A 13801-nucleotide genomic window follows, 5' to 3' on the forward strand; every position below is an offset into this window, starting at 1 on the left:
TGCATCCGTGCGTCGCTGCGGTCCGGTCCCAGGTCGACGGGCACGTGCACCTTCCGCCGACCACTGGCGACAACATCGATGTACTGTGGAGACCTCACACCCCACGTGTTGAGTAATTCGGCGGTACGTCCACCCGGCCTCCCGCATGCCCACTATACGCCCTCGCTCAAAGTCCGTCAACTGCACATACGGTTCACGTCCACGCTGTCGCGGCATGCTACCAGTATTAAAGACTGCGATGGAGCTCCGTATGCCACGGCAAACTGGCTGACACTGACGGCGGCGGTGCACAAATGCTGCGCAGCTAGCGCCATTCGACGGCCAACACCGCGGTTCCTGGTGTGTCCGCTGTGCCGTGCGTGTGATCATTGCTTGTACAGCCCTCTCGCAGTGTCCGGAGCAAGTATGGTGGGTCTGACACACCGGTGTCAATGTGTTCTTTTTTCCATTTCCAGGAGTGTATTATTCTAAACTACTCTTAAGTATTTCACATGCATACCATGTCTCCACTCTTTTGTCTATACGGAGCACACCTAAGACGGGTCTTACAAACACAAGATCCAGTGGCAGAGTGCTGAAACATGGCCGTTCTTCAGGTCATCTCGCACCTCCGTCGAGGTGGGGGAAGACCATGCTACCCATTGGTCAGCCACATTTCAGGCGCTCAAAGCTCCGGTAAATTTCATCTCTTTCGTTCCACCAAAGATGACCAAAAGATCGTCTCAAAGATGATCATATATTCACATTCACTATCTGCGGTTAGCAGGCGACCATACATTCATTCATTTCACAGATCTCACCAAACTGGATGTAGGGATTTATTTTGTGGGAGTGCACATGTGATCAATTAAATAAGTAAATCGTCATTCTTTCCCACACTGGTATCCGGCTTCGCCGTATTAATTGAAATTGAGTTATTATTAGAAAAAATATGTTGTACTGACAAGAATGACGAAGAATGTTGTACCTATTTTCAGTGTCGGGCGGTACTATACCCTTTCACTCTGTTCGGGAACTGGATGTTGTATTGTTCTCTTTATTATTTAATTACCATCGACGTGCAAGTCACTGAAGTGGCGTCAAATAAGAAGACTTGCATCGGGTGGCTTAACTCCCAGAAGGGAACTCGCGGCCGAAATGTGACATATGCACATTTTATTGTTGTGTAAGAGAGCATTGTGATCCATTTGGTTTTCGTTTGGTTTATAGTTACATTACCACTTCTAAAATTTTGAGTCAGAACTTTGATATCATAGATCCTGAGTGTTACTTGAACTTTGGTCTGATTACAACCAACAGCTTTCAAAAATAAGTTGTCGGCTTTAGGACTCGCGACCGAGTTGTTTCACTGGATGATGCCATTTTCACTAAACTGCAAATTTCTATAAATAGTAAATTCAGCTAACCTCTCTCATCACTGTAGCTACATTTCTTTGCACTAAGTTTTAATTACAGCGTATTCAGTTGTATTTTCGGGCCTAGCTGTGCACTTTTCCACATCGCTTTGGTTAAACAACTCGTACTTTGGCTTCTATGCCTTTGCAACAAAATATGTATGCGTAATCACGGTCTATAACAGCGTATACCGGTCGAAGTGGGAGCTGAGAGGGTTAGAAGTTCTCAACGGTAGTGCAATTACGTCCTGTTATGACTTTCTTTTGATGATGATGATGATGATGATGATGCTTGGTTTTGTTGGGCGCACTACTGCGCGGTCATCAGCGCCCATATAAAGTCCCAATTTTTCACAAACAGTCCAATTTCTTTACTCAGTCCAATTTAGCTACTGTCACGAATGATGATGATGATCAAATGATGAGGACAACACAAACACCCAGTCCTTGGGCAGAGAAAATCCCCAGCCCGGCTGGGAATTGAACCTGGGACCCCATGATCCAGGGGCAGCAACGCAAGCCACTAGACCACGAGCTGCGGACTTTTGATGAAACCACTTTTCTGTTGTATTTACTCAGTTGTAACTTTTCCGTAGGTAAAACACATATTTTGAGAGTTACAAAAATTATAAATCCTATCATTTTAAATACTGAAAAAAGTATTTAAGTGAAAGCACAACACAAAGAAGCTAAGAAGGTGAGAGTGGCGATAGTGGGTGAAGGATGATTAGGAAGACTAGAATTTAACGCCCCACCAACAACGAACGCATTGGGAACAGAGCACAGGTTGAGACTGAGGTCGGTTCTAGGCGCTTCAGTCCGGAACCACGCGGCTGCTACAGTTGGAGGTTCGAATCCTGAACTGGGCATGGATGTGTGTGATGTCCTTAGGTTTGTTAGGTTTAAGTAGTTCTAAGTCTATGGAACTGATGACTTCATATGTTAAGTCCCATAGTGCTTAGAGCCTTTTGAACCATTTGAGACTGAGATAGAAAGGGGAATGTCACCAGCCATGAAAATTCAAGGGAAACATCTCTGCCTTCACTTCAGGCGATTTAAAGAAATCATGAGGAAGCTGGATGTAGGCCGCCTGATGGGCGTTTGAACCTTCGTCTTTCTAATACTGTGCCACCTCATTGGGTGATAATTAAAGAGTGTGCGATGTAACTAAGAACACCTTAAGTAATGCCTTGTTATATTGTCAAAAACTGTGTTGTAGTGCTCCAGACTTGACTGAATATATATTTGTAAATTAAAACCATCAGACCTCTGTCAAACAGTACTTGCACCCCATCCCGTGGATATGGGACAGCGGCTGGTCAAGTATTTCCTAAACAAAAATCACTGAAGAGCCGTATGTTTTTAGAAGTTATTATTTTATTTACACGACCAGATTTGGCATCTCTTTAATGCTGTCTTCATGCCCCTGTGCACTTTATGTACAGAGAATTAGATACTTCGATGTATGCATAAATGGAGCCATCAATAACTGTGTTCCGTGAATTTTTTGCGGAGTGTGCACTTCGAAGACTTTACAATAGCTCCAAGTCTTCGAAAGGTACACTTCCCAAAAAGGTCACTGAATCTAGTTATTGACGATTCTGGTTATGAATGCATCGATTGTATATGGAGTGCATAGGGTACTGAAGGTCGAATTAATGAGGTGCCAAAACTGGTGGCGTAAATAAAATAACAACTTCTGGAAATGTACGGCTGTTTGGTGATTTTTTTTTTTTGTAAAGAACACCCAAAGTTGACACAGCAATACAGTTTCCAAAGAAACATTGCTTATATTGCAGTATGTGTGTTCACACTGATACCAGAAAAAAACTGAAAAGATAGACAAAAAGAAAACAGAAACAGTGAGAAAATTTTTGAAACGAAATAAAATGTTCGCCAGCACAAGGAGAAGGCGAATTCTGTTGCTTAGAAATTTAGCGAGGAGTTGTCTCTCCTAATAAAATGATCAGTACGGTTTTGGAGCGCAAAGGAAGGTAGCAAGAGTGTGCAATAAACACACAAAGATATGACTTAAAAGGGTAGAAAGGCATCATTGTACAAACTAATACTATTTTTACTTAATGTAATACGAAATTCCACTGGTGACTAAAAGTATCAGAAGAGAAAAGAAATGAATGCTTTACAAAGGAACTGAGGAGATAAAGAAAGATAGAAGATGAGAAATTGTTCAGAAACGAAAATGAAAGAAGACAATAGACGAAAATACCTGCATTGGGTCATTTTATGTCGTCCCTAGAGAGAGAAGATCGAAGTAATGAGAGGCGTACAAGGTGTAAACATTAACTTTAGCACCATAATCTTTACAGAACAAAACAGGAACTAAAACACTGGCAGACCTTGGCAGTACAGAGCCCACACGTCAGTGAATCTCAGCCACCGCCCACGTCTCGGCACACATTACAAATTAACTGGGACCATGCGAGGCTGGCCACGTAACTGGACGTACAGCCGCCACGTGGGCGCCCGTTGGACGTCAAACAACGCGGGGGCGCGGCAGTGTCACAGACACCAGGGGGGGGGGGGGGGGGGGGGGACGCAGTGGCGCAGCTGCATCCGTACATCAAGCGAACCCGCATCGCCTGTGTCGCAGCACCGTGCGATCCTACACCTACACTTAAACTACAGTGCTAGCCATTAAACTGCAACACCTTGTAGGCCGCATCCAACTAACGCACACTACTGACCATTAAAATTGCTACACCATGAAGATGACGTTCTACAGACGCGAATTTAACCGATAAGAAGAAGATGCTGTGATAGGCAAATGATTAGCTTTTCAGAGCATTCACACAAGGTAGGCGCCGGTGGCGACACCTACATCGTGCTGACATGAGGAAAGTTTGCAACCGATTTCTCATACACAAACAGCAGTCGACCGGCGTTGCCTGGTGAAACGTTGTTGTGATGCCTCGTGTAAGGAGGAGAAATGCGTACCATCACGTTTCCGACTTCGATAAAGGTCGGATTGCAGCCTATCGCGATTGTGGCTTATCGTATCGCGACATTGTTGCTCGCGTTGGTCGAGATCCAATGACTGTTAGCAGAATATGGAATCGGTGGGTTCAGGTGGGTAATACAGAACGCCGTGCTGGATTCCAACGGCCTCGTATCACTAGCAGTCGAGATGACAGGCGTCTTATCCGCATGGCTGTAACGTATCGTGCAGCCACTTCTCGATCCCTGAGTCAACAGGTGGGGACGTTTGCAAGACAACAACCATCTGCACGAACAGTTCGACGACGTTTGCAGCAGCATGGACTATCAGCTCGGAGACCGTGACTGCGGTTACCCTTGACGCTGCGTCTCAGACAGGAGCGCCTGCGATGGTGTACTCAACGACGATCCTGGGTGCACGAATGGCAAAACGTCATTTTTTCGGATGAATCCAGGTTCTGTTTACAGCATCATGATGGTCGCATCCGTGTTTGGCGACCTTGCGGTGAACGCACATTGGAAGCGTCATCGCCATATTGGCGTATCACCCGGCATGATGATATGGGGTGCCATTGGTTACACGTCTTGGTCACCTCTTGTTCGCGTTGACGGCACTTTAAACAGTGAACGTTAGATTTTAGATGTGTTACGACCCGTGGCTCTACCCTTCATTCGATCCCTGCGAAACCCTACATTTCAGCAGCATAATGCACGACCGCATGTTGCAGGTCCTGTACGGGCCTTTCTGGATACAGAAAATGTTCGACTGCTGCCCTGGCCAGCACATTCCCCAGATCTCTCACCAATTGGAAACGTCTGGTCAATGGTGGCCGAGCAACTGGCTCGTCACAATACGCCCATCACTACTCTTGATGCACTGTGGTATCGTGTTGAAGCTGCATGGGCAGCTGTACCTGTACACGCCATCCAAGCTCTGTTTGACTCAATGCCCAGGCGTATCAAGGCCGTTATTTCGGCCAGAGGTGGTTGTCCTGTGTACTGATTTCTCAGGATCTATGCACCAAAATTGCATGAAAATGTAATTACATGTCAGTTCTAGTGTAATATATTTGTTCAATGAATACCCGTTTATCATCTGCACTTCTTCTTGGTGTAGCAATTTTAATGGCCAGTAGTGTAAAATTAGGATGCTGTGTGATATGTGCCTCGATATTGAATTTATTAGCATTTCGGTGAAACCACCGTAAGCAGGTAGAAATAACTCCATCTCCGTTCTGTTTACAAGGAAAGTTCATGCAACGGGTTTATCAGACAAAAGTCGCATTTGTATGTTACTTGCTTCTGAGAAGACGGCACTATGCCTCGTGTACGAGACGAGAGAAGTCTATTAGCGTGTGCTAGGATTCGACAGAGCCAGGGGACGTCGCCTATTGGCAATGTGGTTTATCGTTCCGTGAAACGGGACCTGATGTTGGTTGGGAACCGTCGAATATCAAGCTAATATGGAATCGAAGTGTTACCGTAGTCAACTCCACACTGGATCTCAATGGGTCTATGGGACTGGCACCTGTCAAGACAGACGTAGACAGAGGTAGGGAAAAAATATTGAGTCACCACGACAAGACATTGCTTCTACGCCGAAGTGCCAAAAAACTGGAGTAGGCATGCTTATTCAAGTACAGAGATACGTTAACAGGCAGAACACGGCGCTGCCGTCTGCAACGCCTACATAAGACGACAAGTGTCTGGCGCAGTTGTTTAACTCGGTTACTGTTGCTGCAATGGCAGGTTATCAAGATTTAAGTGAGTTTGAACGTCGTGTTTCAGTTGCCACACGAGCCGTGGGACACAGCATTTCCGACGTAACGATGTTGTGGGGATTTTACCGTGCGACCATTTCACGGGTGTTCCGTGAATATCGGGAATCCAGTAAAACATCAAATCTCTGATATCACTGCGTCCGGAAAAAGATCCTGCAACAACGGGACCAACGACGACTGAAGAGTATCGTTCAAAGTGACAGAAGTGTAAGCCATCCCCAAAATGCTGCAGATTTCAACGTTGGGCCATCAACGTTGTCAGTCTGCGAACCCTTCAACGAAACATCATCGATATGGGCTTTTGGAACTGAAAGGCCACTCTTGTTGCCTTGCCGGCCGCGGTGGCTGTGCGGTTCTAGGCGCTCCAGTCCGGAGCCGCGCTGCTGCTACGGTCGCAGGTTCGAATCCTGCTTCGGGCATGGGTGTGTGTAATGTCCTTAGGTTAGTTAGGTTTAAGTAGTTCTAAGTTCTAGGGGACGGATGACCACAGCAGTTGAGTCCCATAGTGCTCAGAGCCATTTGAACCATCTTGTTGCCTTGATGACTGCACGACACAAAGCTCTACGCCTCGTCTGGGTCCCACAACATCGACATTGGACTGTTGATGACAGGAAACATGTTGCCTGGTCTCGTTTCAAACTGTATCGGGCGTATGGACGTGTACAGGTATGGAGATAATCTCGTGAATTTACGGACCATGTATGTCAGCAGGGGAATGCTCAAACTGGTGGAAGCTCTGTAATGTTGGAGGTGTGTGCAGTTGGAGTGATACTGGATCCCTGATACGTCCAGATACAACTCTGACGGGTGACACCCATGTAAGCATCCTGTCTGATCACCTGCATCAACTCATGCCCATTCTGCATTCTGACGGCTTTGGGCAATTTCAGCAGGACAACGCGGCACGCCACACGTCCTTAATTGCTAAGGAGTGACTCCAGGAACGCTTTTCTGAGTTTAAACACCTCCGCTGTCCCCAGAGATGAACATTATTAAACATATTTGGGATACCTTGCAAAGTGCTGTCCAGAAGAGGTCTTCACCCCCTCGTACTCTTACAAATGTATGGACAGTCCTGCAGGTTTCATGATGTCATTTCCTTCCAGCACTACTTCAGATATTAGTCGAGGCCATGCCACGTCATATTGTGGCACTTCTGCGTGCTCGCGTGGGCCCCACACGATATTAGGCAGGTGTACCAGTTTCTTTGGCTCTTCAGTATACATAAATGCAGATACTAGCCAAGTTGCAGGGAGCGCTGTCGTAATTGACTACGAACGACACCTATGCAATGTCCTCATAACACTGAAAATGGTCACAACAGTATTCTGCGTAGCTGTGAGTGGATTATGACTGAGCTAAGTGAATTCGAACCTAGCCAAGCTGTTGGTGCCCGTATAGTGTGTGCGTCCGTAAGCAACAGATCCGAAGTGTTTCGGGTCTCAACAGGCACAGTTTCAAAGATTTATGCCGCGTACAGGAAAAACTGGGAGAATATTTTCAGCTAACACCCAAACCTCCAGATGTCAGACACTCAGATCAGTACCAAACATTGTATTTCCATAGAGTATTAACCAAAACACTGATTTAGTTCGTGCTATGTGCTGATGTCCAGTAGAGCGTGCGTAAACTGTAATTAAAAGTAATACCACGACTACGGAGCATATGAAAAGCGTATCTATGAGTAACTGTTTTGTAGATCTCGGTGAGCGAGTTGGTAGAGAGTAAAATCGTCATATTAAAGGCTCCGCGTTCAAACCACACCGATAACAACTTTCTTTAACTGCTTACTTGTGAAACTATTATATGGGAGAACACCCGTGGCATGTAAAAGGACTGTTCGGAGTTTGTAGCAATATTCTTTTGGCAGTCTGCTTTCGCTTCATTAGTTGAAGGTAGCAAACCCATAGAGTACATTTGCATAACAGGTGTGGTTTTCTCCACGTTTCTATAATTCTCATCACCATGGGCCGACAATGGTTAAACTAGTTGATGGACCCAGACCCTTTGAAACTTCGACAAAGTTCTGTTTCAGGCACAAGCTTTGATTGTGCAATCTACAGGGTGACTGCATAACTGTGGGGGTCATCAAATGTGTTTGGTGCACCAAAGCAATTTGCTTCACACACTTCTTCGTTAGCAGCCATTATTGTGAAGTATTTGTTCCTGAACGAGTGACATTCTGTCTCTCTGTCTCTCTCTCTCTCTCCTCTCTCTCTCCCTCTCTCCCTCTCTCTCTCTCTCTCTCTCTCTCTCTCTCTCTCTCTGTGTGTGTGTGTGTGTGTGTGTGTGTCTGGGGGGGGGGTCCGTGTTTGCATTGATATTTGAACGTTATGTATTAATAATTGATCTTATTAGTTTATTTACTAATACTACTATTAGCTTTATTATTATTATTATTATTATTACTATTACTATTACTTCCGCACGTGTCATCCAATCTTTTCTGTGTTTTTCTGTTCTGTTTGTATATTCTGTGAAACTACAAATGTGCTCTGTAGTTTTACTACTTGCAAAAATACGAAGCGAAAGCCGACTGCCAAGAAAACATTGCTGTAATCTCCAACTATCCCTTTTACATTTAATAAACATGTTGTCCCACTTAATACTTTCAGGGATAATACAGTAAAAAGAATTGCCGTCATTGAGATTTGAACCCAGGACCGCAGGTACGTCCACTTCCCCACTGTGTTAGTTCTATTGGTCAATTGCGGAATAACCGTGCTGGGAGGCAGCCCGACAGCTAACACAAAGACTATGAATCGGCATGAAATTTACGTAATGATAGATAATTACTACTGCAGCACTGGAATTAAAGCATGAATTCTTGTTGAAACTAAATTTGGTGCCATGAACAGTCTTCTTCGCAATGTAAGAAAAATACAATGCAACACAGGAATCCTGCAGTCATGCAAACCGTATTTTGCAGGAAATTGGTGCTTAACAAAAAGTCAGTTGTTCTGATTATTACATATACACTATGTGATCAAAAGAATCCGGACAGGCGCGCTCCATCGGTAATGCTGGAATTCAGTATTGTGTTGGCCTACCCTTAGCCTTGATGACAGCTTCCACTCTCGCAGGCATGCGTTCAGACGGTTGCTGAAGGGTTTCTTGGGGAATGGCAGCACATTCTTCACGGTGTGCTGCACTGGGGAGAGGTATCGATGTCGGTGAGGCCTGGCACGAAGTCGGCGGCCGGTCGTTGTGGCCGAGCGGTTCTAGGCGCTTCAGTCTCGAACCGCGCGACCGTTCCGGTCGCAGGTGCGAATCCTGCCTCGGGCATGGATGTGTGTGATGTCCTTAGGTTGGTTAGGTTTAGGTAGTTCTAAGTTCTAGGGGACTGATGACCTCAGATGTTAAGTCCCAATGTGCTCAGAGCCATTTGAACCATTTTTTGAACGAAGTCGTCGTTCCAAAACATCTCAAAGGCATCCTGTGGGATTGAGGTTAGGACTCTGTGCAGGCCAGTCCATTACAGGAGAGTTATTGTCGTGTAACCACTCCGGCACAGGCCGTGCATTATGAAAAGGTGCTCGATGGTGTTTAAAGATGCAGTCGCCATCCCCGAATTGCTCTTCAACAGTGGGAAGCAAGAAGGTGCTTAAAACACCAATGTAGGCCTGTGCTGTGATAGTGCCACGCTAAACCACAGGCTGCAAGCCATCTTCATCAAAAATACGACCACACCGCAATACCAAGGCCTCCGAATTTTACTGTTCAAATGGCTCTGAGCACTATGGGACTCAACTGCTGTGGTCATAAGTCCCCTAGAACTTAGAACTACTTAAACCTAACCAACCTAAGGACAGCACACAACACCCAGCCATCACGAGGCAGAGAAAATCCCTGACCCCGCCGGGAATCGAACCCGGGCGTGGGAAGCGAGAACGCTACCGCACGACCACGAGATGCGGGCGAATTTTACTGTTGGCACTACAAATGCTGACACATGACGTTCACCGGGCATTCGCCATACCCACACCCTGCCATCGGATCGCCACATTGTGTACCGTGATTCGTCATTCCACACAACGTTTTTCCACTGTTCAATCATCCAATGCATACTCTCCTTACACCAAGCGAGGCGTCGTTTAGCATTTACCGGCGTGATGTGTGCCTTAAGAGCAGCCGCTCGACCATGAAATCCAAGTTTTATCACTTCCCACCTAACTGTCATAGTACTTGCAGTGAATCCTGATGCAGTTTGAAATTCCCCTGCCATGGTCTGGATAGATGTCTACCTATTACACATTACGATGCTCTTCAACTGTAGGCAGTCTCTGTCAGTCAATAGACGATGTCGACCTGTACGCTTTTGTACTGTACGTGTCCCGACACGTTTCCACTTCACTATCACATCGGAGACAGTGGACCTAGAGATGTTTAGGAGTGTGGAAATCTCGCGTACCGACGTATGACACAAGTGACACCCAATCACCTGACCACGTTCGAAGTTCATGAGTTCTGCAGTGCGCCCCATTCTGCTCTCTCACGATAATACTTACTGAGGTCGCTGATATGGAATACCTGGCAGAAGGTGGCAGCACAATGCACCTAATATGAAAAACGTATGTTACTGGGGGTGTCCGGATACTTGTAACATCCCCTCTGTGGAATGACAAACCCTAACTAATGACATACTGGACCCCTTCGGCTGTCTGGTACAGTAAAGCGGTAGATTTACAGGGGTGCGTCGCAGGTCCTCTTTGTGATTTACCTGTGCGGTGAGCCAGCTGTGGTGGGCGAGCGGTTCTAGGCGTTTCAGTCCGGAACCGCGCAACTGCTACGGTCGCATGTTCGAATCCTGCGTCGGGCATGGATGTGTGTGATGTCCTTAGGTTGGTTAGGTTTAAGTAGTTCTAAGTTCTAGGAGACTGATGACCTCAGATGTTAAGTCCCATAGTGCTCAGAGCCATTTGAACCGTTTTGAACCTGTGCTGTGACAGAGTAGTCAGCCTCCGGACTTTTTCGATCTGTAATCTTTCCTGCCGTTACCTGCAGATCAGCCACTCGTACGTTATTCGGCACCCTGTGGATTCTGGACTTAGCAAATACGTAGAACTAAGGTTTTGGAGGGGAATTCCGGAGCTACTAAATAATGCAACGCAGCTATGATGAAAGCAATTATATTGTAGAGACACGTTGGCCTCAAAGTCCTTCGATACAAATTATTTCAAACAAATTGCAAAATCATAGTTTGTGTTGTGGATTGGCAAGAGAGCCAACCCACTATAGGCCGGCCGCGGTGGTCTCGCGGTTCTAGGCGCGCAGTCCGGAACCGCGCGACTCCTACGGTCGCAGGTTCGAATCCTGCCTCGGGCATGGATGTGTGTGGTGTCCTTAGGTTAGTTAGGTTTAAGTAGTTCTAAGTTCTAGGGGACTGATGACCATAGATGTTAAGTCCCATAGCGCTCAGAGCCATATGAACCATTTTCTTTTTTTGAACCCACTATGAGAGGAAGCCGAAAGGCTGGCGTGAGGTCTGGAACAGGTCAAGGAAATTAGACTAGCAAAAAACGTACGTACCTTGTGGAATATTTAACTTTAATCCATAATTGGTGAACATCGCTCTTGACGGTACATGTTTTACAGCATCAATAGTAACTGGTAATGGCGCCTTGCTAGGTCGCAGCAAATGACATAGCTGAAGGCCATGCCAAATATCGACTCGGCAAATGAGAGCGTATTTTGTCAGTGAACCATCGCTAGCAAAGTCGGCTGTACAACTGGGGCGAGTGCTAGGAAGTCTCTCTAGACCTGCCGTGTGGCGGCGCTCGGTCTGCAATCACTGATAGTGGCGACACGCGAGTCCGGCGTATACTAACGGACCGCGGCCGATTTAAAGGCTACCACCTAGCAAGTGTGGTGTCTGGCGGTGACACCACAGTTTGCACTCCAGAATCCAGCCAGATAGTGGTCAGACGGATATGCCCCTCTAAGTGGGTTTAAGACCACTGTCAGATACCGATTGCATTTGGTTGTTGTCTCAATCAGACTCATCCCACTTGTGACCATAATATAATTCACTCAGCTGCCACGTGGGTCTTTTAACGCACAAGGTGAGGATGTTTTATTACCAGATGCCTTGGAACTCAGTCGTCACTTACACTTGATACCCCCCATAAAAATAAGCATGATTATGTAACCAATTGGTCATAATGATCATTGGCAGAACACAATAACAGAATTGCAGTAGCAGGAGCAAGCACAGCAACTAACTTACCGTTTTCTATTACTGTCATGTTGTTGCATGCACTAAGCTTTGCTCAATTGACTGTTTGCGTCTATGCCTCAGTAACTGTCGCATATTAAGATAAACATTCATTCACAGTCAAAATAACTTGACCACCTACGTGAACATTACTTGATCACAGTCTCATTCAGATTTAGCCAAAAAGCAAAGCTTAGTTGGTAGTCTTGCGGAAACGCAACTGCCGGCCATCTGTACTGTTCCCCGATCTAACTGCTAGTCCTCAACAATGGCGAGCTGTGCGCCCCTTCTCCCCCATAAAACCGCTTGGGGCATCAGCCACCATCTCTTCCTTTAAAACAGACACATTTTACCTTATACTTTCACTGTTGCTTTCTGCAGTTATACCCTTTTGATTTACACTCTTCTGCAAATTTTACTCTGGCCCTCTGTTCTAATTTAATGTTTTTTTCAAACGAACTACTTTTTTACCCTTCGGCAGCCTCTGGTCGGACCGGTCCATCTTCTCCATCCCCAAGAAATGTCCGACTGTGAATGCTGCGTCATGTTTCTAAGCTGCACCTGGCTTTTCTGGGAACTTTTGCCTTCACGTGCTGGCCTACCGCACCCGACTCGGCTCTTATCGTAAACATTCGGCACACCACCTCCGCTCTAACCGTCCGTCTGTCTGCCATCTCGCTGCATTCTAGTCGGCGCTCGCTTAATTAAAAAGGTTAGAACTTTAGTTTCATTACCCATACAACAACCTGTTTTCTTTCTGAAGCCACCTCATATTCTTAGCTATCAAATGGCGTTCTTAGAACCATTGGTTATCTGAAAGCATGGTCACAGCATATTGCCACGTTTCATAGAGTGTATATATTTAATACAAGTAACCATTAAGTTACGCTAACTTCTTAGATTACCTCTAATTTTCTGCGGTTGCCAATCATACAGTCCATCCATTAAATCTTGATGATTAACACATATATATTTTTATGTCCTGCATGATGGAAGAAATTACTGCCTCTTCTTATGATTGCAGGTGAAAGTCATGATTGGGAGTAAATCTTGGCGTAATAAATGAAAATATTCTTGAGTTTATGATTGTTGTTGTTGTGGTCTTCAGTCCTGAGACTGGTTTGATGCAGCTCTCCATGCTACTCTATCCTGTGCAAGCTTCTTCATCTCCCAGTACCTACTGCAGCCTACGTCCTTCTGAATGTGCTTAGTGTATTTATCTGTTGGTCTCCCTCTACGAGTTTTACCCTCCACGCTGCCCTCCAGTACTAAATTGGTGATCCCTTGATGCCTCAGAACATGTCCTACCAACCGATCCCTTCTTCTAGTCAAGTTGTGCCACAAACTCCTCTTCTCCACAATTCTGTTCAATACCTCCTCATTAGTTATATGATCTACCCATATAATCTTCAGCATTCTTTTGTAGCACCACATTTCGAAAGCTCCTTCTCTTCTTG

The sequence above is a fragment of the Schistocerca cancellata genome, chromosome 9, assembly GCF_023864275.1.
Source record: "Schistocerca cancellata isolate TAMUIC-IGC-003103 chromosome 9, iqSchCanc2.1, whole genome shotgun sequence".
Classification (NCBI taxonomy): domain Eukaryota; kingdom Metazoa; phylum Arthropoda; class Insecta; order Orthoptera; family Acrididae; genus Schistocerca; species Schistocerca cancellata.